Raw genomic sequence first — 26,231 nt, 5'->3', positions numbered from 1 at the left:
GAGCTCGCGGCGGTGAACTGGAGCGATGTGTTGGTGTAGCAGTCTGTCATGATTGGTTCCGTTTGTTTGTGTCCCATGCAGACCATTGCCGGGAGCACCTGCCTCAGGAGTAAAGGCGGCGGCCCAAGCCTAATATGACGAGCGGCGAGTATAGTCCCAGTCACGGCACTCACTACCTCCACGACACGAACTGTGACGAAATGTGTATGTGAAAGTATTGCCTGGCGCTGTAAGACGAGTGAAGAAGAAACGTGCTTGCAATCGGCTTTGACTGTTGGGAATTGAGACTCGGGATGCTAACGAAAGCCTTGTGTTGGCAAATGAGTCTGGAGGCCGAAACTCCCTTCTATTTTGATCCCTTATTCCTTCTATTAGTTGAAGTACAGCATGAGAGTTCCACAGGAGTTTTCTGCATGTATTTCTTTTCCGTGCGGAGCTCAGTGTGTTGACCATGGCTCTTGTTTACATTTGGCAGCGGGCGACGGAATCCAAACATAACTCATCACTGTTCCCCGAGCCTCCCTCACAGCGGCGGCCTTGAGGCATGCCGGACCGCTTGCTACTTGTTGGCCATCTCGAACTGCACTGATACCTATGATTACCGGCGGATTCACGTAACACTGAGTCGGTAAACGTCCAGCTTTGTGTGTGCGCTGGAAAGGGTTTGTTCCTGTTCATTTGTGCTCATCAAGGAAGATTCTGAGCGGGCAAGTTGAAGGTTAAGAGAGAGAGAGAGAGAGAGAGAGAGAGAGAGAGAGAGAGAATAAAAAAAACCATATGAAATGCAAAAATACAAGTGAGAGAAGGCCATGCATGACGGTCACACACACACACACACACACACACACACACACACACACACACACGGCCTTGAGCATTCCTCCTCGATGATGGGATGACCGTGACCCCCAACCACCGCCCGTGACGAAGGCGTTGCTGGACCTTCCTTTGCCTTCCGTCCTCCTCCTCCTCCTCCTCCTCCTCTTTTTCTTTTTTTTCTTTCTCCTCCTCTTCCTCTCCTTATTCTTTTTTTCCATGTTCCTTCTCCTCCACCTCCGCATCCTCTTCGTCCTCCTATTTGTCTCATTTCTTCTTTCCATTTTTTTCCCTCCTTTCTTCCTGTCCGCGTTCACCTCATTCTCATCCTCATCCAATTACTCCATAATTCTAGCTATCCTCCTCTTCTTCTTCCTCCTCCTATTTCTCTTATTCCTTCTGTCCTCGTTTCTCCTCCTCCTTTCCTGTCCGTGGTCCCCTCTTCCTCATCCTCATCCGTTTCCTTCATGATTATTCTCCTCCTCCTCCTCCTCCATTTATTCCATCTATTCCCCTACCCCTTCTCCCCAGCCTCCTTCATTACCTCAACACGACACGCCTCCTCTTCCTCCTCCTCCTCCTCCTCCTCCTCCTCTTCACCCTCTCCTTGCGTCCTTCTTTACCCCTTTTTTAACCACCACTCGTTTTGTTTCTTTATATCAATTTTATTCTTATGCGCATTTTATAAAGACTTACTAAGAACATAAGCACATAATAACATAATTTAGAAGTTTATGTACCGCACGCTGATTCTAATAAGGACGAGGGTATGCAGGTAAGCTCAGTCATCTTCAGGTGGAACGAATTTAGTCGCGGCAATACGCATAAACTCTGTCTTACCTCATGGCCGGTTCGAGCATGTGATGAGCCAGTGTTGTTGTTTTCTTTGTTGTGGTTGTTGTTGTTGTTTTTGGTGGTATGATTGTTGTTGTTGTTTTCTTTGTTGTGGTTGTTGTTGTTGTTATTGGTGGTGGTGGTGGTGTTGTGATTGTTTTTTTTTCCTTCTCTTTTTCTTCTTTGTCTTCCTTTTTCATTAGTTTTGCTTCTTCCGCACTTTTCATTTTCCATTTTCTTCTTTTCTCCTTTTTTTTACTTCTTTGTCGTCGTCGTTGTCTTCTCCTTTTTTTCTTTTTCCTCTTTCTCTTCCTTTTTCTCTTCTTTTCTCCTATATCTTCCTTTTCTTCTTCATCTATTTCTTCTTCCTCATCTTCTGCCTCTTTCTGTTCTTCTTCTTCTTCTTCTTCTTCTTCTTCTTCTTCTTCTTCTTCCTTTTCTTCTTCATCTTCTTCTTCTTCTTCTTCTTCCTTTTCTTCTTCATCTATTTCTTCTTCATCCTCTTCTTCTTCCATTTCTTCTTCATCTACTTCTTTTTCATCCTCTCCATCTTCTTCATCTACATATCTTTATCACCATTATTATCATTAAGTCATGTCCATTATTATCCTGGTTCCGGCTTCCCTTCCCTCCCCCTCTGCCCCCTGCCGTCCAACCTGAATACTAACTCCTGCCATTGTTTATGCTCGAGAGGCTCCGGTCACCTCACCTCGGCACAAGACTCAATGATGCTCCTCGGAAAATGCTTGTCTGCCAGTGCGTGTCTTGATAGGACGAAGGTGTTAGCTGTGTTGACGTTTTGATTGTCTCAGCATATTTGATTTGCAACACACACACACACACACGCGCACACACACACACACACACACACACACACACACACAAGTTAAAGGCATATGTATAAGAAAATGGTTATGAATTTGTGTTTTGCGTAGAGAGAGAATTGTTGGTTTCATCCGCATCAGTGTTACCAAGGTAGAGAGTGATGCTGTCAGTGATGTTGGAAGTGTAGCGGTTATAAGTGAGAATAATGCTGTATTTTGTGATAAGTCGATGTTTATTTTATATGTTGAAGGAATTAAATCATCGTTGTGCATTACTAAAGGGGTTGCATTCCATTTTAGAATCACCCGCACCCAGGCGTTGGCACCCCTCCTCTGCTGGCTTCCCTCTCGTTTTCTCTCGTCTCATACTAACATTCCCAAGTGCATTTAGACACCTGTTTATTACTAGTTTTTTATCTCCAGGTGTCCACGGGCGATTGGGTGTCCTGGGCTACGTGTGTATATGCTTAAGCTTGAATCTGGTCGAAAAAATGCCTCTTTAACGGTTAACATCATACCTTCTTACTCTGACGGTCGAATCAATGAAAAACTGATCGTGATGGTACAACGTGTATCCCCGTTTGTTGGTATTATGTGTCCTGAAGTTTCCAACGGCTTCTAGGCAGTCCTAATCTATGCACTCGTGCGTACAAGCTTGCCTATGATGAAATGTGTGCCTGCTAAACATGATAAGCCCTTGTAATAATGGTCAGATAAATAGAAAACGGATAATGCCTAGCGTATCAGCGCCATCTGTTGTGTGAATGACGTCCCGCCTTCCATGCGCTTATCTCAGCCAGGATCTCGCTGCCGACACAATCACCACGAGGTAGGCGGCTCCGTGTAGTAAACCATTCTCATCTGACTATAAGCAGTACCAACCTGTAATGGACATCATACTTAGTAAGCGTCATGTTGCAGGATCGGTATGGTGCTGAAGCCTGGGAAACACACCTGTATATTGGGATACATATATTTTCACGACTGTATATGATTTTATCCCTCTGTTATGCATTATTTATCAGCCGTGCATGTCATGAGTCCTCAGAATGTCGTGTGTTTGTTTGGTGTGCCGTGGTAGGCTTGGCATGATGCTGTACTCGGGGAATGACTTGGGTTAGCACCTGTTACAATTCTTCAAAGACCTTAGCCCACTTTCCCCAGGGAGTGAGCCCCGAGATTTGTATGGGTGTTACAAAGTGGTTACGAATAGTGTTGTTTTATTTGCAGAACGAGAGGAAGGCGAAGGGAGAAGTCTGTGGGTGGAATAAGGAGAGCAGCGGGTGGCAGATGTTCAGATGGACGCGGCTGCAAATCACACGAGACGGAGGTGGTCGCCGACGCCTGCTGGGACGCGTTTCTTCGGTAAGGCATCAGTAGACGTGCTGTGATTGGCCAGGCAGGTTCATTTCCAGATAATAAATATCGTAAATCAGTTTGAAGTCCTCCCATGGTGGGGCCCGAGCTTAGGACCGGCACCTTTCTAGACGGCGGCCCACGCTACTTTCACGGGGTAACACACGCACGAACACACCATGAACCATTCGGGGCTTTGCTTTCTGCCTTTTCTCGTCCTAATGATCTTTCTGCATATAAAGCTACGTAATGATAGGAATGGTGGACTGTAGTATCCAATATCACACATATATGTATCATCTATGTGTCCCTGCAGTGAGTGGGTCTTAAGGCGCGGTAAGCCTAACGTAACACGAGTGAAGCCTCGAACGATTCATGAGATGTTCGTGCGCTCGTTGCCCCGCGCGTTACCATGAGCCTCCATACCCCCGCCTCGGGGTGGGGGGGGGGGGGGGTTGATGAGATTGGTGACGCTGATACATTGGTTGTATTAATACGGTAAGCTGTGTGTGTGTGTGTGTGTGTGTGTGAAATCTGATTGGCTCCCGTACACTAATAGTCACCGCTGCACACACACACACACACACACACACACACACACACACACACACACACACTTTTTACATTATTAACAGCCACAGCAAAGCCAAATCACTGTCGAGTTAATAGGAAAATCTTGGTCAGAGAAAATTAACATCTCGTCAAAGTGCCGCGGCCAAAAATGAATCCTCGCCAGAGTTTGTAAATGACTTAAGTGTTTCGTCTCGTCCACGAAAGAATACAAAAAAACAAACCGTCACTATTAGGGGTCGTGGGGTGAGCGGGGCTTAGGGGGCGAGGAAGGGCGGGGCAAGGCAGGGTTGGGCGGGGCGGGGCAAGGCTGGGCGGGGCGAGGAGAGTCTTTGTGTGTGTCTGTGTCATGTTATCCAATACTGGCGATGGCTGACCCGATGACTAACCCGCGGTGCCCCAAACGCCTTACATGGCAAAAAGGCAGATGATCCACCCCACCCCCTCTCCCTATTCCCGTCCCTACCCCTCTCTTACCCCCTCCCTCCCTCATCCTCCTCACTACCTCCCTCCCCCTTTCCTCCCTTGCGCAGCTGTTTCTCCTTTCCTCATTTATCCGTTTCCCTTTCCTCTTCTATGTCGTTCACCCCTCCTTCGTTCTTTCATCCTCAAGCTCTCGTTCTTGTCCTCTTTTGCTTCCTCCTTTACCCAGCTGTCTCTCCTATACCCCGTTTTTTCACCTTGTCTGTCGGTCGGTCGGTCGCTCTCCCTCCCTTCTCCCCTCCCTCTCCTCTTACCCTCCACCTACACCATGACTTTCCTTCCTCCTTTTCCTCCCTTGCCCAGCTGTCTCCCCTTTCCTCCAATACCTATTCCTTCATTTCTACTTCCCTCCGTTTTTCCTTCCTCTGCCCAGCTTTCTATCATCGCCTTCCTCTTCTACTCCCTCCCTCCTACAGTCTCTTATCTCTCCCTCCCTTGCCTACTCTCTCTAAGCTCCCTTTGTCCAGCTGAGAACGCTATCCACACCTTTTTTCACTCGGCTTTCTCTGTCTGGCTTTTGCTTCCTTCATTACTTTCCTCCTTCAATTTCCTTTCCCTTTGCACCAACACTTTACTCTGTTTTCCTTTTCTATTCTTCCCTTTCGTGGATCATAGGAGCAGTGAGTAGCGGGCCTTTTTTTCACATTTGTTTTTATGTCCCTGAAGTGACTCCTCTGCTGTAAGAAAAAAAAAAAAAAACTCATCTACGCCCCTTCCTTCTTTTCCTTACTCATCCACCATTCTTGTTTCTTCTCCTGCTCTTATTTGCTTCTCTCTGCCTCATCATGCTTTTTCTGCCTCTTCCTCTTCACCGTGCTCTTCATCTCCGCCTTTCTCCTTCCTCCCTCACTCCTTCATTCCATCTATACTCCTTGTCCCTCCATCCTCTCCCTGCTCCCCTCTGCTCCTCCTCTCTCTATTCCTCGCTCCTCCCTGCTCCTTCGTACTCTTCTAGACTCCTCCACCCTTCTGCCTGATCCTCCTCACCGCGGGGAGTGTCATTCAGAGGTTAGGCAAACACCCGTGACGGTCGTGTCGAGGAGGGAAGCACCAATAAAAGGGTCGAGGCGAGGTGGAAGGTCTTGGTTGCTAACGAAGGATTCTTGTGGCTACCATATGGTGCTTAGTATCAGGAAAGGGTTCTTAGGTCAGAGGAAGGGTTCTTAGCACTCAAAAAGACGGAAAGCACCAGAAAAGTCTTGGTAAGGGGGAAGAATCTGGTTGGTAGCGAAAGTTCTTGTGGATGCCAAATGGTGCTTAGTATCAAGGAAGAGTTCTTAGGTCAGAGGAAGGGTTCTTAGCACTCAAGAAGACAGGAAGCACCCGAGTCGTGGTGAAGGGGAAGGGTCTGGTTGGTATCGAAAGTTCTTGTGGATACCAAATGGGCTTAGTATCGATGAAGGGTTCTTACCTCAGAGGAAGGGTTCATAGCACTCAAGAAGACGGACAGCACCAAAAACAAAGAAAGGGGTCGTGATGAGAGGAAAGTTCTGATTCCTAACGAAGGATTCTCGGGGACACCAAAGAACTCCAGGAAGGGTTCTCCGAGGAAGGGTTCTTAGCGCTCAAGCAGACGGTAAGAGTCGGAGAAGGTTCTAGTCGCTAACGAAGGAACATTGTGGACCCAGAATGATCTTAAATGTTGATTGGCTTAGACAAGACCGACGAATAGACAGGATTGGAGGACTTCGCTGCCGGATTAAGCTATGATAAGGCCAGCACCTACTGGGGCAAAAGGCAGAACTGATTGCAATTACCGCGTCAGTCCGTGGAAAGATCAAGGCTCCGGACTCCGGCTTTTACACATCACACATCCTTGATTTTCCCTTGATGCCCTTTAACGAGTCGCAGTAATAACAATGATAAGCCGTGGTCGCTGAGTTCTAGCACCATGGAAGGATATCTAGCATTTAAAAAGTTCAACAAGTATTTAATGGCGTGCGTGGGCAGATGGCGAAACAAAGGCTGGGTGACGCGTGACGGGTGACGGGCTGTTGACGGGCCCGGATGTGTTGACTGACAGGCGTGTGTGTCCTCGGGCTGACGGGCATGCTGGTGGCCGTGAGGGTGGTGGGGAGAGGAAGGAGGTGTTGTTGGAGAAGGGATGGGGCTGTTGTTGAATAGGGGAAGGGGTTATTGTCATCCTCGTGGTGAGCCTGGTGAAGGGGCTGCTTTGTGGGAGGAAGGGGCTGTGTTAGGGGAGGAAGGGGCTGTGTGAGGGGAGGAAGGGGCTGTTTTAGGGAAGGAAGGGGCTGTGTGAAGGGAGAAAGGGGCTATGTTAGTGTTGAGAGGGCTGTGTTAGGGGAGGATAAGGGACTATGTTAGGGGAGGAAGGGGCTGTGTGAGGGGAGGAAGGGGCTGTAGTAATGGGGGGCGGGATGGGGCCATCCTCGCCTCTCCGCAGGGACAAAGGAACGGTCTGCCTCAAATTATGCTCGGCCCGGCCTGCCTCAGAACGCCCCACCTCACCCTCGCCCTGCCCATTACGTCTCGGGTCGGTTAATAAAGCCTGGCTGACCTTGCCTTGACCTTCCTTGCCTTGCCTTCCCTCCCCTTCCCCCATCCACCCTTACCTGCTGTGCTCCCTCCCTATTGCCTTGCCTTTCCTCCCCTTCCTCCCATCCACCCATTCACTGTTGTTCCCCCTCCTTGCTGCCCTGCCTTCCCTCCCTTGCTCCCCATCCACCTTCACAGTTATGCCCCCTCCCTATGCCCTTGCCTTCTCTCCGTTCTTCTCTCACACCCATCCTTCCTCCTCCTCCCACTTGTTCCCCATTCCTCCTCTCCCCTCCCATGCACGCCGCTTTGCCCATTCCCTACTTACCTCCTCCTTTGTACTACCTGCCCTCTACCCCTGCGTGTCGTTATGTCCATTCTCTACTTACCTCCCCCCCCACCTTTCCCTCCCCGCCGCTCCGCAAAGCACGTGAGGTTCTTCGTTATGTAAGCTGCGTTCAGGATGGCCCGCGATGCCCCTAATGGACTGAGGTCGGTGCGCGGCTGTCAAGGCCAAGAGCAAGATGTACACACATCCTTACAGAGGGTTGTAACGTCAGGGTGGCGCTGATTGACAATGCCGCATGTTACTATGGCGTGTATTTCGCCTACTGCTGCTACTACTACTACCACTACCACTACTATTACTACCTCCATCATACTGCGTCTTCTGCAACTATGTACTGCATCTTACTTTCCTTTTTCTACTTTTTCACCATCATCTTTTTCTTCTTCTTCTACATATCGTTTTACATATTTGGTGCCCAGAGCGACCCCTGTGCGTGGCCGGAGGGTGCGCGCCATAAGAAAGGTCTGGGACGAAGAGGGTTCATCACTGCTCGGGAAGGGGAGCAGCCAAGCCGCCAAGAAACAATTATCGGTGAATATTACGCTAGCCGGTCATATCACCCCCGTTTATTTACACCTTCTGACATTCCCCCCCAAGAAAGATTCCCTGGGCATTTTCTTCTTCCGACACTTATCCATCTCCCTCATGTATCCATATGTTACCGGCATAGTGTGACACTCGGGTATTGCATAGAAAACTTGGGCATCCAACAGAATGTCTATCAGTTTTGGGCAAAGTTGAAAATATGCGTACCTATTTTATTCTTACCATATTTACTTTACGTAGTCATTTTATGCATTCCTACCACCCCAACACCTTTACCAGCACCGGGGCAATTGATTAATCGCTGTATAGTACGGAGAAAGTATCCACAGGGGAAAATGTCCAGAAAATAATATGTCTATGGGGTTATTTATCTGGGGGAAAATGTCAGTGGGGGGGGGAAGGTCCAGTGGAAAATGTGTGGGGGTGAATTGTCAAGGGGGAAAATATCAGGGGGGGGAACGCCTACCCTCAGATATAACACTTCAACAGCCTCGCCTCGGGACTGTGAGGATGTGTCCCGCAGCCTCGCCACAGCTGGCTGGACGAGACATTAAATATAGAGATGCTGTGGTGGGGGGAGAGAGAACACGTTGTCTTTGTGTGTGTGTGTGTGTGTGTGTGTGTGTGTGTGTGTGTGTGTGTGTGTGTGTGTGTGTGTGTGTGTGTGTGTGTGTGTGTGTGTGTGTGTGTGTGTGTGTGTGTGTGTGTGTGTGTGTGTGTGTAGTGACGAGAAGGCGTGGAGTAAAGAAAACTTAGAAGAGGAAGGAAAAGTTGGCGTTAAGAGAGAGAGAATAAGCTTGCGTTCGTTTTGTCTCGGATGTGATGGACGGATAGGAATGTGTACATTTATCTCGGTGATCCTTGGGCAGGGTAGTGAAACGTTGCGGTGGCCGAGTGGTTAGCGTGCCGGCGTCCAGGAGGACGTTCGCGAGAACGTCCTCCAGGACGCGAACTTCGCGTCCTGCCCGCCGCCACAAGCTGGGATTTTTCAGTCACCGCCGAGTGGCCTAAGACTTTTTTTTTTTTTTTTTTTTTTTTTTTACTACGTTGTTGCCTATTGCGCCGGTAGGCATCTTCCCGGTGGGGCCTGATGGTCGGCCCAAGGCTTCTTCCAGGTGGGGCCTGATGGTCGGCCCAGCCCGTTCTGGCGCAGGCGAGTGTTTATAGTGGCGCCATCTTGCATTGGTTCATGCTGCCCCCTGGAACTCGTTCTTGATTCGCTTGGACGGCTTCCTCTAGAGTCCGGGTTGATGGATGGTCTTCAGGACAGCATGTGGGTAGTTTTAAGCCACTCGGCGGTGACTGAAAAATCCGAGTGGTAGCGTGGGAATTCGAACCCGCGTCGTCTATCACGCGGTAAATGTGGGCCCAGTACGCTATCAGTTCGGCCACCGCCTACCCACTTGCTGTCCTGAAGACCATATATCAACCCGAACTCTAGAGTCTTTCTATAAAGAGAAGACCAAAGATGAACTCCGGGGGGCAGCATGAGCCAAGCAAAATGGCGCCACTATAAACACTTGTTTGTGCCATAACGAGCTGGGGCCGACCATCAGACCCTACCAAGAAAGCCTACCGGCGCAATAGGCGGGAACGTATACGTGGTATACGTGGAAAAGAGAATATGTACTCGTACACGAATCCAAGGTCATGAGTCATTCTAAAGTTCCACGAGGACGCTATACGAGGCTGCTGAGACTCGATTCTCAGACGCTTTTGTCTCTCATGACAACTGTTTCCAAAGGCCATAAAGGAGAGTAGTCGGGTTCTTTTGAGTGTGTTTCACGTTCATTGTTCAGAGCCCGTGTCAGACTATTACTAGGCTCATAAAACTTCCCATTGAGCCATCCACAACCTCTACGAAAGCCTTACCAAATGTGGATGTGTAATAATAATAATAATAATAATAATAATAATAATAATAATAATAATGATGATAATAGTAATAATAATAGGTTTACTCACCAAGAAGCAGAATACAAAGAATCGTGATAATTTTCAGTGTTTCTGAAAAGATCTTGGCTAACAGTGAATCAATTTTAGAATTACTTTTTGAGCACTGAAATTGTGTAATACAGTTAGGAAGAAAAGACTGAGCTTCTTAAAAAAAAGTAAATTTTTAAATAAATATTAAAAAGTAATTTTTTTTTAATTAAAGATATCAATGTAAAAAAAAAAAAAAAACGAAATATTCGAGAACATGGGTAACATTTTGAAACATTTGTTTATATAGTTCTCTTGGTGGTAAATACGTATCCAAATAAGAATGAGTAAAGTGGTGCGTCATTTGTGTTGGTTAAGGAAGGTTATTCTAATTTTCATAATTTTGTTTCCAGTGTGCGCAGAAGGGACAGCTGGAAACTTCCGTACACCTGAGCAGGATATATTACAACGCCGTTACCGCCATTATGCTTAAGGAATTTGTACTGTTGCTAATGTTGATATATCTTTTTGTCACTAAAAATCTACACTCCGACCACGATAGAGATCATGTATCAAGATATGTAAACAAACTCAGCGATACACCCAGTCTGCCCAGTGACTTAGAAAACAATGTTGTGGTTAAGAAAGGACGTGGATGTACTGGTAAGGACATGATCGACATCTCTAAATTCTCAACTGAAGAAAAGACAGAAATGAAAGCATGTTACCTGAAGGTGAGATCATTGAGGTGTGGCGGCAAGTGCAGGTGTAACGACTTGAAGGGAGACAGGATGTGTTGGCGTGTGCCTATAACGGCTTCCATCTGTGGTGTCGACATTGTTGTAGCCTGCGTTAAGACAAGGATTAGTAGAGCTGATGTGTATGATGCCGCAAAAAATAATATCGCTTCATAAATTTTCGTGAATAGAGAAGATGTTCGAGCTGCCTCACCGACATTACCTGCAGTTATTAGGGAACTTTACTGTATGGGGAGATGGGGAGGAGCAGCCGGCAAGGAAAGTCTCCACCGCTAGTCTAGGCCTCGGAAGCTTGTAAGGAGTTAGCAGCTTTCGAATCTTGCCAGAAAATAAGCTGCTCTCGTACATGCGCGCTTGATGCAGTGTCTTCTAAAAGCATGGTGAAGGAGCGAGGAAACGGATCGTTGTTCAAGATGAGTTTCTTCATGGATTCTGTTTCGCCTCTCACTTGTTGATGCCGCGACTGAGCGCTCACGAATGGAATCACCACTGGAAGATGTATGCGAGTGTCAGCCATGCTCTACAAAGCTGTTGCATGTTTACAGTTTACTACTTCAAAACGTGACCGTAGAATTATGAACATTTATGCCTTAAGAACGTGACTGTAGCATTATGAAATTTTCGCTGGAAAAGTTTAATTGTTTAGGTCTGCATAGGGGCAAATATATGTCATGTAATGTAAGTCTTGAGTGTTCCTTTACTTCCGTATCGCAAAAATTCCTCCACTGTCATGTAGAATGGCTTCTTTGAAATAGGCGCCGTAACCTCAAGGAAGCAGCAGCATGCAGTAATGTAATGAGAAACGATACTCGGCACGCATGGGCTTTCAAGGAGACGAAATAAATGTTGAAAGTGGGTTTTTTTTCGGTATTTTATCTTCAGTGTCCCTCTTTTGTTTTCCTTGGACAATGGAACTTTAAGAAACATTTAACAACAAAATGAGCGCCTTCTTGAGACCTGCCTTGCCTGCAGTATTAAGAAACAGCAGCTAAGGTCACAGGAGACCGCTATACGGTGCTGCTGGGGCTCAGACACGCAAACATTCTATGAGAAGTCACGGCCTGCAAACTCCCCGCCTCCCGCCTCCCTACGAGTGGCGGCGGGCGCTGATGCATGCACACACGGGGAGGGCGGCGGCAGTACCAGCACACACTCTGGTCTATCCCAGGCTAATGGTGCTTTGAATTCAGCCCACACTTCACTACGGTTTAGGTTTTTTTTTATTACTTTGTTTTCGTCTTTGGTCCTCCTCCTTTGCCGTAAGAAGACACACTGGGCATCCTTTTCTCCAACGATACAAAGAAGCGATTATAAATATACAGCCACACTTTTCAGGAGTAGTAGTAGTAGTAGTAGTAGTCATACATATTTGGTCTTAGTTTGTTCCCCTAACCGTAAACAGAAGCAATCCAGCAATGCCTCAAATTTAAAGTGAGTGTTTAGGAGATAAAAGTCTTGGTATTTAGGCCAAGGAAGCATCAGAAACAGACAGCACAGTGCAGGAGACGCGGGCATTTCATTACCCTCATCCTCGTCCGGTAACATACCAACGATGCTTCATGATTTAAATACAACCTGTAAAAATGCGCAGACACTAGGTTCCTTAAACGTGTGTGCAAGAGAGCGACGGATGATCAGTACGTACTTCACCCCATTACGTCGGTCTCTCCCTCCCTCCCTTCCTTCCTCTTTACCACCCTATGTCCCTCCCGTTTTCCTTCCTTCCCTCTCCCTCCTCCCTTCCCCCTATTTTTCTCCCTCCCTCCCTCTTTCCCTCTCATTATTAAAAAGCCGCTCTTGCAGCAACATTTTATACCACACTCTTGTATGCCACCCGGCGATGCTCGGAGCCCAAAGCGAGACAGGCAAAGCGAGAGTCAGCCAAATGACCTTCAGAACGACACTGCCCGCCGGAGTCTGACGGGAAGGAAATACCGCCGCCGCCGCCGCCGCCGCCGCCACCCAGGCTATCACGTTGAGATGGACGACGTGTTGTGTTGGAGGAGAGGAAAGGCGGTGACGCTGTCGTGGCGGGAGGAAACAACAAACAGGTGCTGGCGAAGGGTAATTAAATCTAATGACGAAATATGAAGCCTTGTGTTAGGAAGCAGCTGAGGAGACAAGGAGGAAGGAAGGGAAACAAACAAAGGGGGAAGGAGGAAAAGGAAGAGGAGGAACAAAAGTAGACATGTCACGAAACAAACAGAAGAATGGAACACGAGTAGAAAGAGATGAAGAGGAAGAGGAAGAAGAAGAGGAAGAGGAGAGTAAATAAAATACATCCCGAAACAAAAGGAAGAGGAATAAAAGACACGCGGAGGAGGAAGAGAAAAAATGCAAAAATATATTCCCAAAATCGAGATATGAACACGTAAATTTGTTTGTTTTTTTGAGCTGAGAAAAAAATAAAATAAAACAGCGACGTTGGGAAGTGGACGGAAAAAAATTTGGGGAGACAAAAAATAAGTAAAACAAAAAAAAAGGAAACTGTGCGTCTTAACTTGCAAATAGCACACACACACACACACACACACACACACACACACACACACACACACACACACACTGGCGCAATGTATACGACTTGTTTGTGGCGATGTAAAGAGTCGTGGGGGGTAAGAGGGGGGTAAGGGGGAGCGAAGGAAAAAAAAACGAGAAAATGACACGTTGGCGAAATGATGCATACAAGAACGTCTTATCAGGGATGTTTTAGTGTTATGAACGACGCAATGTAAATAAATACGAAGGATGAGGCCTTGCTTGGTATGTGTGTGTGTGTGTGTCAGTGTTTTGTTGTGTGTTTGTGTTTATTTTATTCATATTTTCCTGTGTATGTACGTGTTCGTGTGTGTGTGTGTGTGTGTGTGTGTGTGTGTCAGTGTGTCAGTGTTTTGTTGTGTGTTTGTGTTTATTTTATTCATATTTTCCTGTGTGTGTACGTGTTCGTGTGTGTGTGTGTGTGTGTGTGTGTGTGTGTGTGTGTGTGTGTGTGTGTTTATGAGCGTGGCAAACCGGACTATCAACAACCCCTTGGATGGGCCCGTGGAAGGAGTGAAGGGGAGAGTGAGAGGGTGGAGGGTGGAGGGTGGAGGGACGTAAAGGGGCAGGTGGATAGCGAGTAGGTGGAAAGGGAGAAGCTGCTGGATGGTGGATGGAAGGGATGAGCGGGAGGGAGGGGGAGGAAAGATAAGGGCAAGAGGTGGAGGGAGGGAAGATGGAAAGAAGGAAAAAGGGAGAAAAAAATAAGTGTTGAAAAGAGGGAGAAGAAAGACGGTGGAAGATGGGGAGGAGAGAGGGAGAGAAAAGGTGGGTGGAAGAGGGTGAGAATGGACGGAGAAGGTGGATAGTGAGTAGAAGGGAGGAAGGGAGGGGCGGCGTGGAGAGAAGGTAGAAGGGAGAGATGTTGAGGTGGGGCGGGGAGGAAGGGAGTAAGGGGGGACTTCTCAAGGGCATGACCTGACCCTACCCTTGACTTTGAGAGCTGACGTCACCCCCTCTTCCTCCCTTTCTCCCTTCCTCTCCCCTCCCGCACCCTCACCCTTCCCCTTCACCCTCGTCCTTGTCTCGCCATCCCTTCGTCCATCCGTCCCTTCCCCCTCCTCCTCCTCCTCCCTCTCCTCCCCTTCTCATATCTTCCCTTTCTTTTTCTATTCTCTCCATCTCTGATCTTACCCATTCAATTCTTTTCGTCTCCTCCATCTCATCTTCTCTTCCATCCTTCATTCTTTCATCTCTCCCCTTTCTTCTTCCCTCCTATATTGACCTTTCCTTTTTCCTTTGCCTGTTTCTCCTTTCACCTCTCCGCTTTCTTTCTCTCCGTCTTCCCTTCTCCCTTCTCTTCCTTTCTTTACCTCTCCCCTTTTTTTCTTCTCTCCCCTTTTCAACTCCCATTGGCCTCTCCCATTTCTCTTTCCTTCTTATTTGCATTATTCATTTTTCCTCCCTTCCCGTCTTTCCCTTCCCTATCTTTGTTCCCCATCCTTCCCATTCCTTCCCTTCCCTTATCTTTCAGCAGACTGTCAATTACCTCTCCCTTTTCTCTTCTCTATTCCCTCCCTTTTTCTGTTTTCTCTTATCTGACCTTCCATTCTCTTCTGTTTCCTTCCTTTATCTTCTGTTTTCATCTCCATCGTTGTTACTCTCTCTCTCTCTCTCTCTCTCTCTCTCTCTCTCAGGGTGACCTTAGGCGGACTTTGAGCTGCAGGTGATGTCATGCCTTTTCTCCCTCCCTCCCTCCCTCCCTTCTCCACCCCTCCTTTCCTCCCTCTCCCTCCCTCCTCCCTAGTACTTCCCTCCGTCCCCCCATTACGCCGCTCCCTCCCTCGTTACCACCCTCTGTCCCTCCCATTTTCCTTCCCTCCCTCTCCCTCCTCCCTTCCCTCCCTCCTCCCTTCCTCTTTCACTCCCTCTTCACCTAAATCGCTCTTACTAAATAGTTTCACCCTTGTTCTTAATTTTATTTTGAACTTACTCCTTCTCTTTCTTCTCCTCCTCCTCCTCCTCCTCCTCCTCCTCCTCCTCCTCCTTCTCCTCCAGGGTTCACGGTCTGCTCCTCAGTTTATGTTCACTCCTCAGCACCATAAAATCCCTCCCTTCCCCTCCCTCCCCCTCATTATCTCCCTTCTTCAGTCCATTTATCTCTCTCTGCATCCCTCTTCCATCTCTCCATCCTTATCTTTTCTCCCTCTCTTCTTTGTCCCTCACTGCTTCTCAACTTCTCTCACCCCCTTTCAAGTCTCTCCTCCTCCCCTTATTTTTGTCTCCATCCCCTCCCCTTTTTTCTTCTCCCTTTTTCCTCTTTTTCCCATTCTCCACGCCTAAGCCATTTTCACCCTAATGATCTCTTTCCGCACTGTCGTTCCCTATTTCCTCTTCGGAGCGTTTTATTTTCCACTATTTCTCTCCTGCGTCCCATTTATCTTGTTCTTCTACCTCCCTTTTTTTTTCATATATGTTCATTTTATCTTTCGTATTCTTAACCTCTTCTCACTTATCTCATTCTGCCATCTCTTTATTTTCCATTATTTTTTTTCTCAAGACTCTTTTTTCATTCCTCCTTTTTATTATTTCTTGGACCTTGCGCCCTATCCCTCGTTTCTTCTCTTTCCTATTCCTTCTTTTCCTCACTCTCCTTCTATCTATCTCCTGCCTCTCCTTCCTTCTTCTCTTTACTCTTCCCTTTCCCCCTCTGTTATTGCTTCCCTCCTCTCTATTCATCCTTCTTTCTCCATCTTTGCTTCATTTTCTCATACTAACTTTTCTTGTCAGCATCATCTCCTCTCCTGTTTCTGTCTTCAGCCTCACTTTTCTTGTTTTCTTCATTATTCAAAACATCTCCACTTCCTTCATCCTCATTATCTCACTACCTTTCTCCCTGTCCACATTCCTTTACCTTCTCATTCTCATCCTTCACCACCATCATTCTCTCTCTTTTTTTTTTGCTCCAACTCTACAATTCTTCCTTTATTCATTGTTCTTTTATCGCCATTTCTTTCCCTCTCATTACTCCACCCCCTCTTATTTCTTCACTTGTCGACATCTCTTCTCATCTCTTTGTACCTTTTCCACTGTTTTCCTCGTCTCTTAACTTCATGTTCTCTCCATTATCCCACTGCCTCTCTTCCTGTCTTCACTCCTTTTCCTTCCCCTCCTCGTCCTCCTTCACCACCATCTCATTCTCTTCTCTTTCTGCTTCCATCCCTACTATTCTTTCTCTCCTCATCATTCCTCTTTCGCTACTTCCTTGCTCCTCATTACTCCATCTCCCTTCTCACTCCCTCACTTATCTGCAACTTTTCTTCACTCTATGTTTTTCTTCCATTGCCTGTTATCTCTTCACTTCGTGTCTTCCTCTTCGTGGTGTAAGATGGTAATCCCCTCTTTGCACCCCTTCCACTGCTCTCCTTCATCTCACTTCGTCCCCTTATTCGTGCTGTAAGGTGGTGATTCCCAGCCCTTGAAGAGTCACCCAGGAACCAGGTGCTGTGTGGCCCAGTTCGGTGTTGTGGAACTGGTGTGTCGGGAGTGGTTCGTGTTGTATGCATGAGAGTTAAAGTAGCGGTGACTGGCTGCCTAACTGTGACTGTGGCTGACTAACTATGTGGGTGCCTGGTTGAGCTGCTGAGTGAGTGTGTCTGAGTGACTGATTATGTAATTGTGTCTGTGTGACTGAGAGTGACTGAATAATTGCCTGACTGACTTTTCCTCTGACTAACTGACTGACTGAGTAATTTTGTAGCTAAGAGGATCACTTCGGATAGGAGGACGTCATTGAATAAGAGAACCACTTTGAAAATATTAGCATTTATATACTTTCCATGTGTCAAAAGGGTTCCATGCATGATAAGACCTAACCAAGTCCATCTCTTCTTACTCTTAAACGCACACTTGACCAAATATATATAAATCAAATCATTGTGTGAAGCGAGCGGCGGAGTGGCTAGGTGAGAAAATATAAAACCGTAAATACTTCCTTGTGTTAAACGGGTTCCACGCATGATAAGACCTGCCTAAGTCCATCAATACTTACTCTTTTCGCACACTTGACCATATATAAATCAAATTAGCGTTGTGAAAAGGAGCGGCTGAGTGGCTAGGTGAGATAATATAAAATTGTAGATACTTCCACATGTTAAACGGGTCCCACGCATGACACGATCTGTCTAAATCCATCAGTTATTAGTCTTAATCGTACATTTAACCAAACATGAATCAAATCAGCGTTGTGTGATAGGCACGGCTGAGGGTTGATGAGAAAATATAAACTTGTGGGAGGATATGCCCAAGTCCATCGCTTACTCTTAAATGTACACTTGACCAGATATAAATCAAATCAGCGTTGTGCGGAAGGAGCGGTTGAGGGCTAGGTAACAGTTTGGTTCTCGTAGGTACCGGTGGCTGGCGGAAGGCAAGCAGCGGGGCCTCAGCACTGACACAGTTATTAATTGGAAGGGATGCGATGTCGTTACAGCTTCCCGTTTGTCGGTTCTCAGCGCCAGACTCCCCCACCTCCTCCTCTCCTTTCCGTTCCATCCCATTCCGTCCTTCCCCTTACCTGTGTGTGTGTGTGTGTGTGTGTGTGTGTGTGTGTGTGTGTGTATATGTGTGTTTATCTATTGCTCCTCTCTCTCTCTCTCTCTCTCTCTCTCTCTCTCTCTCTCTCTCTCTCTCTCTCTCTCTCTCTCTCTCTCTCTCTCTCTCTCTCTCTCTCTCTCTCTCTCTCTCTCTCTCTCTCTCTCTCTCTCTCTCTCTCTCTCTCATCGGCGTCTGGAAGGGGTGGGGGGTGGGGGGGGCAAAGGATGATCAATTGCACCCCCTCGAGGTGGTACGTACAGTCCCGTTCACACTCTCGTCTGCAAGATATAACATAAGTGATATTTTGAAAACTTCATGATGACACCTGGTGCTGGAGGTTTTGATAATTCACTGTGCCATTGTCTTGTTAACCAATGAAAACATGAAATATGATGTGTATATATATGATTTAAAACATATTGGCTCTGTCCCCACTTGAAAAAACTCCTACGGACGCCTTTGCACACACACACACACACACACACACACACACACACACACACACACACACACCGCTAAGCCTCCGCCGTGTGTGATCAGAACAGTTAGCCTGGGGGAGGTCTTTCGCGTGACCATCTTCCGTCTTCCCGCTGCCTCTCACGCCCCTCCGAAGCCTATTAGAAGCCGCTCATAAGCCGCTGGGAAGACTCGCTGCGGTCCCAGATTGAACCGAGCAAAAGAACCTCTGCGGCGAGCCATTAATTGGAGCGTATTGGCGTGTGAGGAGCATTTTGGAAAGTTAGGGCTGCCGCGTGTGTAGGGGGAGGGGGGTGCATGTATGGGGGGGGGAGGGAGGCGCGTGTATAGGTGGGGGAGGGAGGTGTACATGTGTGTGTTTCATTTTGTGTAGTGGTGTCACGTTGCTGTGAGGTCGATGAGAAAAAAAAAAACGTGTTTCTTGATACCGGTGTGTGTAATGGTGGTTGTGGTGGTGGTAATGGTGGTATGTTGGGGGGGGGCGTAATAAATTAATATTGTGGTTCCGGTTATAGTAATGGTGGTTGTGGTGGTGATCACTCATTGGAGTTACCGTTACGCATGTATAGATAGATAGATAGATAGAGACATAGACAGATAGATGCATATATAGACATATATAGACATAGGTCTATATATATAAGTATATAATGTTCTTTATATGTGTATATTGTTGTAGCTGTCGTAGTAAATACTATTACTGTTATCATTATAATAACAATAATTATTATTATTATTATTAATATTATTATTATTATTATTGTTATTGTTATTATTATCATTATTATAATTATTCATACTACTATTACATTATTACTAATATTACATTACTATTATTTCACGTCATTATTTCATAAGTATATCAGTATTTTTGTGGTCTGCATACTGCATAGTTACACTTTCATGATTTTTAATATTTTATTGTGAGCAAGTGTAATGTACGCGTGTGGACGTGCGTCGAAGAGTGTTCACGGTGGCTGGCTGTTTGCCCGCCAGTCTGTCTGTGTGAATGTCTGTGTCTGTACGTGTAATGTAAGCGAAGGAATCTTCACGGTGGCTGTCCGCCTAGAGGGCGTGCCGAGTGGCCGGCGATCACATGGCCGCTAACTGTCTCTCTTGCGTGGCCGCCCTCAGAATGCTGCTGCCGCTGATGACGGTGGTGATGATGCCGAGCGATGCCACTGCTCTCGCCTCCCGCGGCAAGGAACGGACCGCCGCCAAGGGAGGGAGGCAGCCATTCTTGAGATTGACCGTTCCTCGTGATTCGTAGGTGTTGTTGTTCTAGCAAGAGTAGAAGAAAGAGGGTGTTGGGAAGGAAGCAGAGGAGAAGAGGAAGGAGATAAGGAGAATGTTACGGATCGAGGAAATTGAAGATGAGAGAAGGAGGAGGTATAGGGAGGAAGACGAGGAAGAGAGCGAAGTGAAGAGAAGGAGAAGGAAAATGGAGGAGGAGGCAGAAGAGAACGAAGAATTGGAGAAGTAGAAGTAGAAGGAGGAGGAGGAGGCGTAACAGCAGGAGCTTCGTCGTTTTCATCACCACAATGACAAAAAAAACAAAAGTCAATAATGGACAAGCAAAAAACAAACTACCCAACCACAACAAGGAAGTGACTATGATTGTGGTGATGGTGGTGATGACGGTGGTGGTGGTGGCGGCGAGTCATCGGTGTGTAAGCGTGGCAGAATCACCATCACCGAGGCTGCCAGGCATAATGAGCGGCCTTGGAAATCTTAAGGGGTGTGTGTGTGTATGTGTGCTGTTGTTTATATTGCCGCCGTGATTACTCTGGCTAGCCCCGGGGTAGGAAGGGGAAGGAGTGGCGGGGGCTGAGGCAGGGTGAGGTGTGAGTAGTCCCGGGGGTAGGAAGGGTGTATATACTTTATGGAGTGTGTTGTAAAAGGTATGTGTATTGCCGAGGGAAGGAGAGGAGGGAGGAGGAGTTTACCAGCGAAAGGGATGAAAGAATGAAGACACGGGTTAACTCTTGCATAAGGAAGTTGGACAGCACAGAGATAGTGAGTGGGGTGAGAGGAATGAGACTGCGGAGGATGAAGTGACAGTAGGGATGAGAGATGGTGTTCAGTCCTTTAATCATCCTGAGTAATTATGAAAAGCCAAGAATGGGAAGCTGCGAGACAGGGGAAGGTATAAGTGTGAGTGAGGAGGGCATGTGGAGGCGGGGCAGGACGGCTGGGGTGAGGAAGGTCGGGGAAAGATATTAAGGTTACAATGAGGATGGGGCGGGGATCGTGATGGCTGGGAATGAGCGATGAGGGGGCGAGGGATGGGAAAAAGGGGAGAGTATAGGGGAAGGTGAATGGGTGGAAAGGAAGAGAAGAGCATGCAGGGAGGGGGAGAGGGGAAGAAGCGTGGTTGGGGAGTTGAGAAGAAGGGAATAGGGGATGGTATATAAATCGATGGAAAGGAAGAGAACATGCAGGGAAGGGGGAAGGAGAGAGGAAGAAGTGTATTTAGAAAGTGGTAAAGAAAAGGGAGGGGCCGAAAAGACAGGATAATGGGATGGGTGAAATGGAAGGAGATACAGGGATGAAAAAAGGGAAAGAAATGTAGATAGGGTAAGTGGATTGGAATAGAAAAGTATGCAGGGAGTGGAAGGGAGAGGGGAAGAAGCGTAGTTAGGGAATGGTGAAAGATAGAGAGTGTCAGGGAAGGGATGGTAATGGAATGGGTGAATATGGAAGAGGATGCAGAGTGAGGATGTTGAAAAGGATGAAATAGAAGAGAAGAGCGTGCAAGGAGGGGGAGAGGGGAAAAAGCGTAGTTTGGGAGTGGTGAAGAAAGGGAGGGGCAGGGAAGGGAAGGCAATGGGATGGGTGAACTGAAGAGAATGCAAAGGTTAGGAAGTGCAGAGTGTGGGAGGGGCAAACGTGTAAGGGATGAAGGGGTAAGATGGATGGATGGGTGGGGAGGTATGCGTGTTAGGTAAGGATGGAGATGGGTTACGGCAAGGAGGTCTGAAGAAATTGAATTAGAAAGATTTTGCTGATAGGTGAGGGAGTAATAAACCCTTGCCTCTCGCTTTAGAAAGATGGACAATATAAACTACACAACAAAGAGGTTTTAGAAGGAGTCAAGTGGTACAGAAAACAGGCGAGAGATATAGTGAAGAAAAGGAAGGTTGGAGGGATGGAGGTTAGGAAGGAGAATGAGGAGAAGGAAGAGGACAATAGACTAAGCAGAATATAAGAGCTGAAAAAGTTGTAAAAGTAAAAATAAATAAAGAATAGACGAAGAACAGACAGGAATATTGTTGGAGGCAAAACTTATAGAAACCAATAGATGACATAACTCCCAAAAAAATAGATGGATGAAGGGATAGAGGGCGCTGAAAAAGGGGCGACGGAAATAATATATGAGAGAACTGTACATAAAAGACAAAAAGAGGACGGAGGATGATAAAGGAAAAAAAATGAAATGTAGCAGGCAGATTGTAAAAGTAAAAGATGAGAGTTGTACAAAAAAAAAGAACCGAGGAAGATGAAGGAAAGAAAAAATCAATGGTAGGAGGTAGAATTTAGAAGTAATGGATGAGAAAAAATGCGAAAATTAGGGATGGAGGGAAGGAAGGCGAAGGTGAAGGATGAATATAATGAGAGACACACCATTAGTAGATGAGGGAGAGGACCGCGGAGGAGGGAGACAGAACCTAAACGTAATAATGATAAAATAAATAAAAATAACAATAATGATGATAATAATAATTGGGAGCGTTGGCAAACAAGTAGCGGGCTTTTTTTTTTTCTTCTTTTTTTTATGCCCTTCCACTGTCTCCTCTGTTGTAAAAAAAATAAGGTCCCAAATAAAACAAAGCAAAGGTAAAAATATAACGAAAATACTTTGAAAACATAATGAAGATGAATAGATAGAAGTGAGGACAAAGAGGAGGGAAGGAAGGGGAGAGGAAGGGAGGGAAGGAGGGAGGAAGGGAGGGAAGGAAAGGAGTTGAAGGTGAAGGTGAAGGGAAGACATCACACCACCACCACCACCACCACCACCACCTGTCTAATGTCTTCTTCAGGTGGAGCGTCCTTGAGGGGTGCCCGTGACGTGACAGGTGGCCGCCAGGTGTGTGTTTGGGGGGAGGTCCCTCGTTACTCTTACTCCCTTTACCTCAACTTTCATCTTCACCAAGCAAGCTGTCACTATCACTGCAACCAATCGTCTCCATCACAGTAAGAAAGTGATTGCCTGAAAGTGATGATACAGTAGGAAAGTGAAGGCCCGGCAGGAAGGTGACGGCCCGGTAGGAAAGTGATGAAGTAGGAGAGTAATGCCTCGGTGGTTAGCTTACACAGGTGACGAAAGCCGGATCTCCCTGACGGATGCAAGGTCTGTTGATTACTTCTCCGTTCAATAAAATCATAAAAGAACAAAAAATCATTCAGCAAAACGCCTTACACAACCGACACAACAAAGGCAGGACTGATCAGAGCACCAAGGGCCCGAGCTGCCATCCAAGTAGAGTGGTTCAAGCTGTAAATCTATACACCTTAGACAACTGTTTTCGGCCGCCATCAAGTAGTCAAAGGTTCCCTCTGCAATGCTCTTCATCTGTGGCTAAATCTGATTACATTTGGGGAATAATTTCTCTAGTGTTCTTCTGTTATGTTTGTAGGAGCGGTGCGTCGAGCCACCCTCCCCCACACCTTTCCCCCCAACATACCATACATACATACATACATACATACTAAGGCTGTCTACTAGACCTCGAACATCACCTTAAGTCACTGTGACGATGCAGAAAAAAAGGCCGGAACCATGGAAGCTCAAGGCACCTTTATGGTTGAGGTCTCCGCTGATCAATTGTTTGCTTGCGTGAATGATTGATGAGCTGATGACTTAACCTCGTATCACCTCAGAGAAACAGACAGGCAGACAGACAGACAAATTGGGAACGCCTTCAGTAGACAAGTCCATTTAGTATGTGATTGACCAACTGACTGACTGGCTGGTTGAGTGACTGGCTGGTTGGCTGACTGACTGATCGAGTGGCTATATGACTGACTGGCTGACCAACAAGAGCTAAACACAACCGTCCCTATCTTTCCCTCCCACACAGACACGACAGTGAAAAGTCTCGTCTCATTGATATTTCCTGCGTTTCTTCACCTTGAAATGCCTCAACTCCTCCTCCTCACCTTCCTCCTCCTCCTCCTCTCACCATCACCATCATCTTCATCTTCTTATTCATCCTTCACCTTCTGTATCCTCCTGCCTCATTTGTGTCTGTCTCCTACTACTGTTTCTTCGCCTGCTTCTCTTCCTCCTTCTCCTCCCCATCATCCTTGTCATTATTCTCATATTCCATCTCTTCCCCTCCCCACCTCTTCTATTCGTCGTCTCCCCTGCCATTTATGCCATTCCTCATTTCATTCTTTCGTTTTTTTATCTTTCTCTTTTCCTCGTTTCTTCCTTAATTCCTTCATTTTTCTTATCGCCCTATTTTTTCTCTTTTTTTCTCCCATTTTTTGTTTCCTTCTTTCCTCACGCCTTCCCTCCCTCCTTTCCCCCTCCCTCCGTCACCCCTTGTCTCTCCCTTCCCCCCAAACTCCATCCTTCCATCCTTGGCCTTTCCCTCTCGGCATGACGTTTATTTATTTGTTAAACGAGTCATTTCCCTTTTCGTAACCTTCTTCTTTATTCCCACTGACGTTAGAGACGCGTTCCTGTAATGTGTGTGCTTGTGTGGGTGTGCTTGTGTGTGCGTTAGTGGAGGGGGAATGTCCTTAAGGGAGAGAAAAAAAAAGGAAAGAGAGAGAAGTCCATATTAAGCATGCCAGCAGTAGCGTCTTCGGGTGGGCGGGCGTCGTGGGAGAGTGGTAAAAAGTGACGGGGGGAACGACTTGTGTATGTACCGGTGAGAGGCGGCGGGAGAGGCTGAGGGAGATGAACGGGAAGAGTGAGGAGAGAGGCAGTTTTTATTATATAGGTGAACAGCGGCTACAGGGAAAGAAAGACCCGTTGAGACTCACCTCTTGCGGAACGGACATGAGACGTAGACTTGAGATGAGTGTACGTTAACATAATAATGGTTAATAACGTTCTGGTGGGAAAAGATCAGGGAAGGACTCATAGTTACTGGGTTTTAGTTACACATATTCAGGTTCACTAAAAACGTAGGCAAGGACCGGTTCGCTAATAGAGAGGTGGATGAGTGGAACAGGTTTGGCAGCCATGATTAATGCTGAAGGGGAACGGAGGTAAGCAAGCAGACCGTTTGTGATCACTTGATGTTGAGAAGGAGTAAAGAGTAAGAGATTTCCGCTTCAATTTTGGGACCAGGAGAAAATAATACCAAGAGTGTGGAAAAATTAACGTTACTGGGAGAGAGGGAAGAAGAGGAGAGGGTGAAGAGGGTAAGATTTGATTTTGTTTGGTACTTGGAAAAGGAATCACTAGGAAGAAAGAACCGTTCACATTATTATTGTTTCATTAGCGTGACTTTAAGCGAGCTGCATCAAGAGGTCGGGAAGAAAGTACCGTCAGTGGGAGGGAAAAATAGAGGTGAAGATAACGAAATATGCGGAATATTAAAGAAGATTAAGAAAATAACCAAATGTGTAGTCAATAGATACAGAGGAAAAGATGAAGATAATAAAAGAAATGCGGAATATTAAAGAAGATGAAGAAAATAATGAAAGATGTAGTTATAAGATACATAGAAGAATTGAAGATAATGAAAGATATGGAATAATAAAGGAGACGAAGAGAATAATGAAGATGTACTAAGAGGAAGATGCAGAGAAGGTGAAGATAAAGAGAAATAGTAAAGAAATGAAGAAAATAAGGAAAATGTAATTGATATGTAGATACAGAGAAGGTAAAGATACTGAAAAAATGCGAAATATCAAAGAAGAAGAAAATAATGAAGATATGGTTAAGAGATACAGAGAAGATGAAGAAAATAATGAAGATATGGTTAATAAATAGATACAGAGAAGATGAAAAAAATAATGGAGATATGGTTAATAGATAAGAAAATGAAGAAAATAATTAAGATATGGTTAATAGTTAGAGAAGATGAAGAAAATAATGAAGATATGGTTAATAAATAGATACAGAGAAGATGAAAAAAATAATGGAGATATGGTTAATAGATAAGAAAATGAAGAAAATAATTAAGATATGGTTAATAGTTAGAGAAGATGAAGAAAATAATTAAGATATGGTTAATAAATAGATAGAGAAAATGAAGATAATGAAACACGTGGAGTATTAAATTTGATGAAGAAAATTATAAAGACGTCGTGACTAGATAGATAGAGGAGATAGATGATAGATAGAGAAGACGAAGATAACTGAAGCATGCGAAATATTATAGATGGAGATGGAGAAAATAATAAAGATGTAATTAATGGTAGATAATAAAACATAGAAGGCAGTGAACAGGAGAGACTCGTCCACTTGAACAGAGACGCGGCAAAATGGGTAAAGTGGTGATGGAGTGAGCGATGTCAGAAAGAAGGGAGGAGAAAAAATCGTCTTGTTAGCGTCCGTAACTCGAGTTTTTGCCCCACTTAAAAACCACGATCCGCCCGTCAGTCATGTCATCGGCCTTCGTGACACGAGAGAGAGAGAGAGAGAGAGAGAGAGAGAGAGAGAGAGAGAGAGAGAGAGAGAGAGAGAGAGGAAAAAAAACTATGAAAATAATATAAAGAAAAAACAACAGAGGAGAGGAAATAACTAAAAAAGAAAGAAAGAAT

General features: G+C 46.1%; 1 long non-coding RNA gene across 3 annotated transcripts in view; it reads left to right on the top strand.

Moving 5' to 3' along the window:
• Positions 1 to 11,812, top strand: part of LOC127007404 (uncharacterized) — a 64,898-nt gene extending 53,086 nt beyond the window's left edge. Inside the window, exons 1-3 of one of the 3 annotated variants that reach the window (XR_007760242.1) lie at positions 2,900 to 3,303; positions 3,705 to 3,839; positions 10,611 to 11,812. This is a non-coding gene — a long non-coding RNA (uncharacterized LOC127007404). Of the gene's footprint in view, positions 1 to 2,899; positions 3,378 to 3,704; positions 3,840 to 10,610 lie in introns of those variants that run through there. The other 2 variants (XR_007760243.1, XR_007760241.1) reach the window with 2 other exon arrangements.
• Positions 11,813 to 26,231: the final 14,419 nt, after the last annotated feature.

This window comes from Eriocheir sinensis, chromosome 35 (genome assembly GCF_024679095.1).
Source record: "Eriocheir sinensis breed Jianghai 21 chromosome 35, ASM2467909v1, whole genome shotgun sequence".
In the NCBI taxonomy this organism is placed as follows: domain Eukaryota; kingdom Metazoa; phylum Arthropoda; class Malacostraca; order Decapoda; family Varunidae; genus Eriocheir; species Eriocheir sinensis.
Note: the sequence above shows the minus strand (reverse complement) of the source record. Positions and strands in the feature narration are given on the sequence as shown.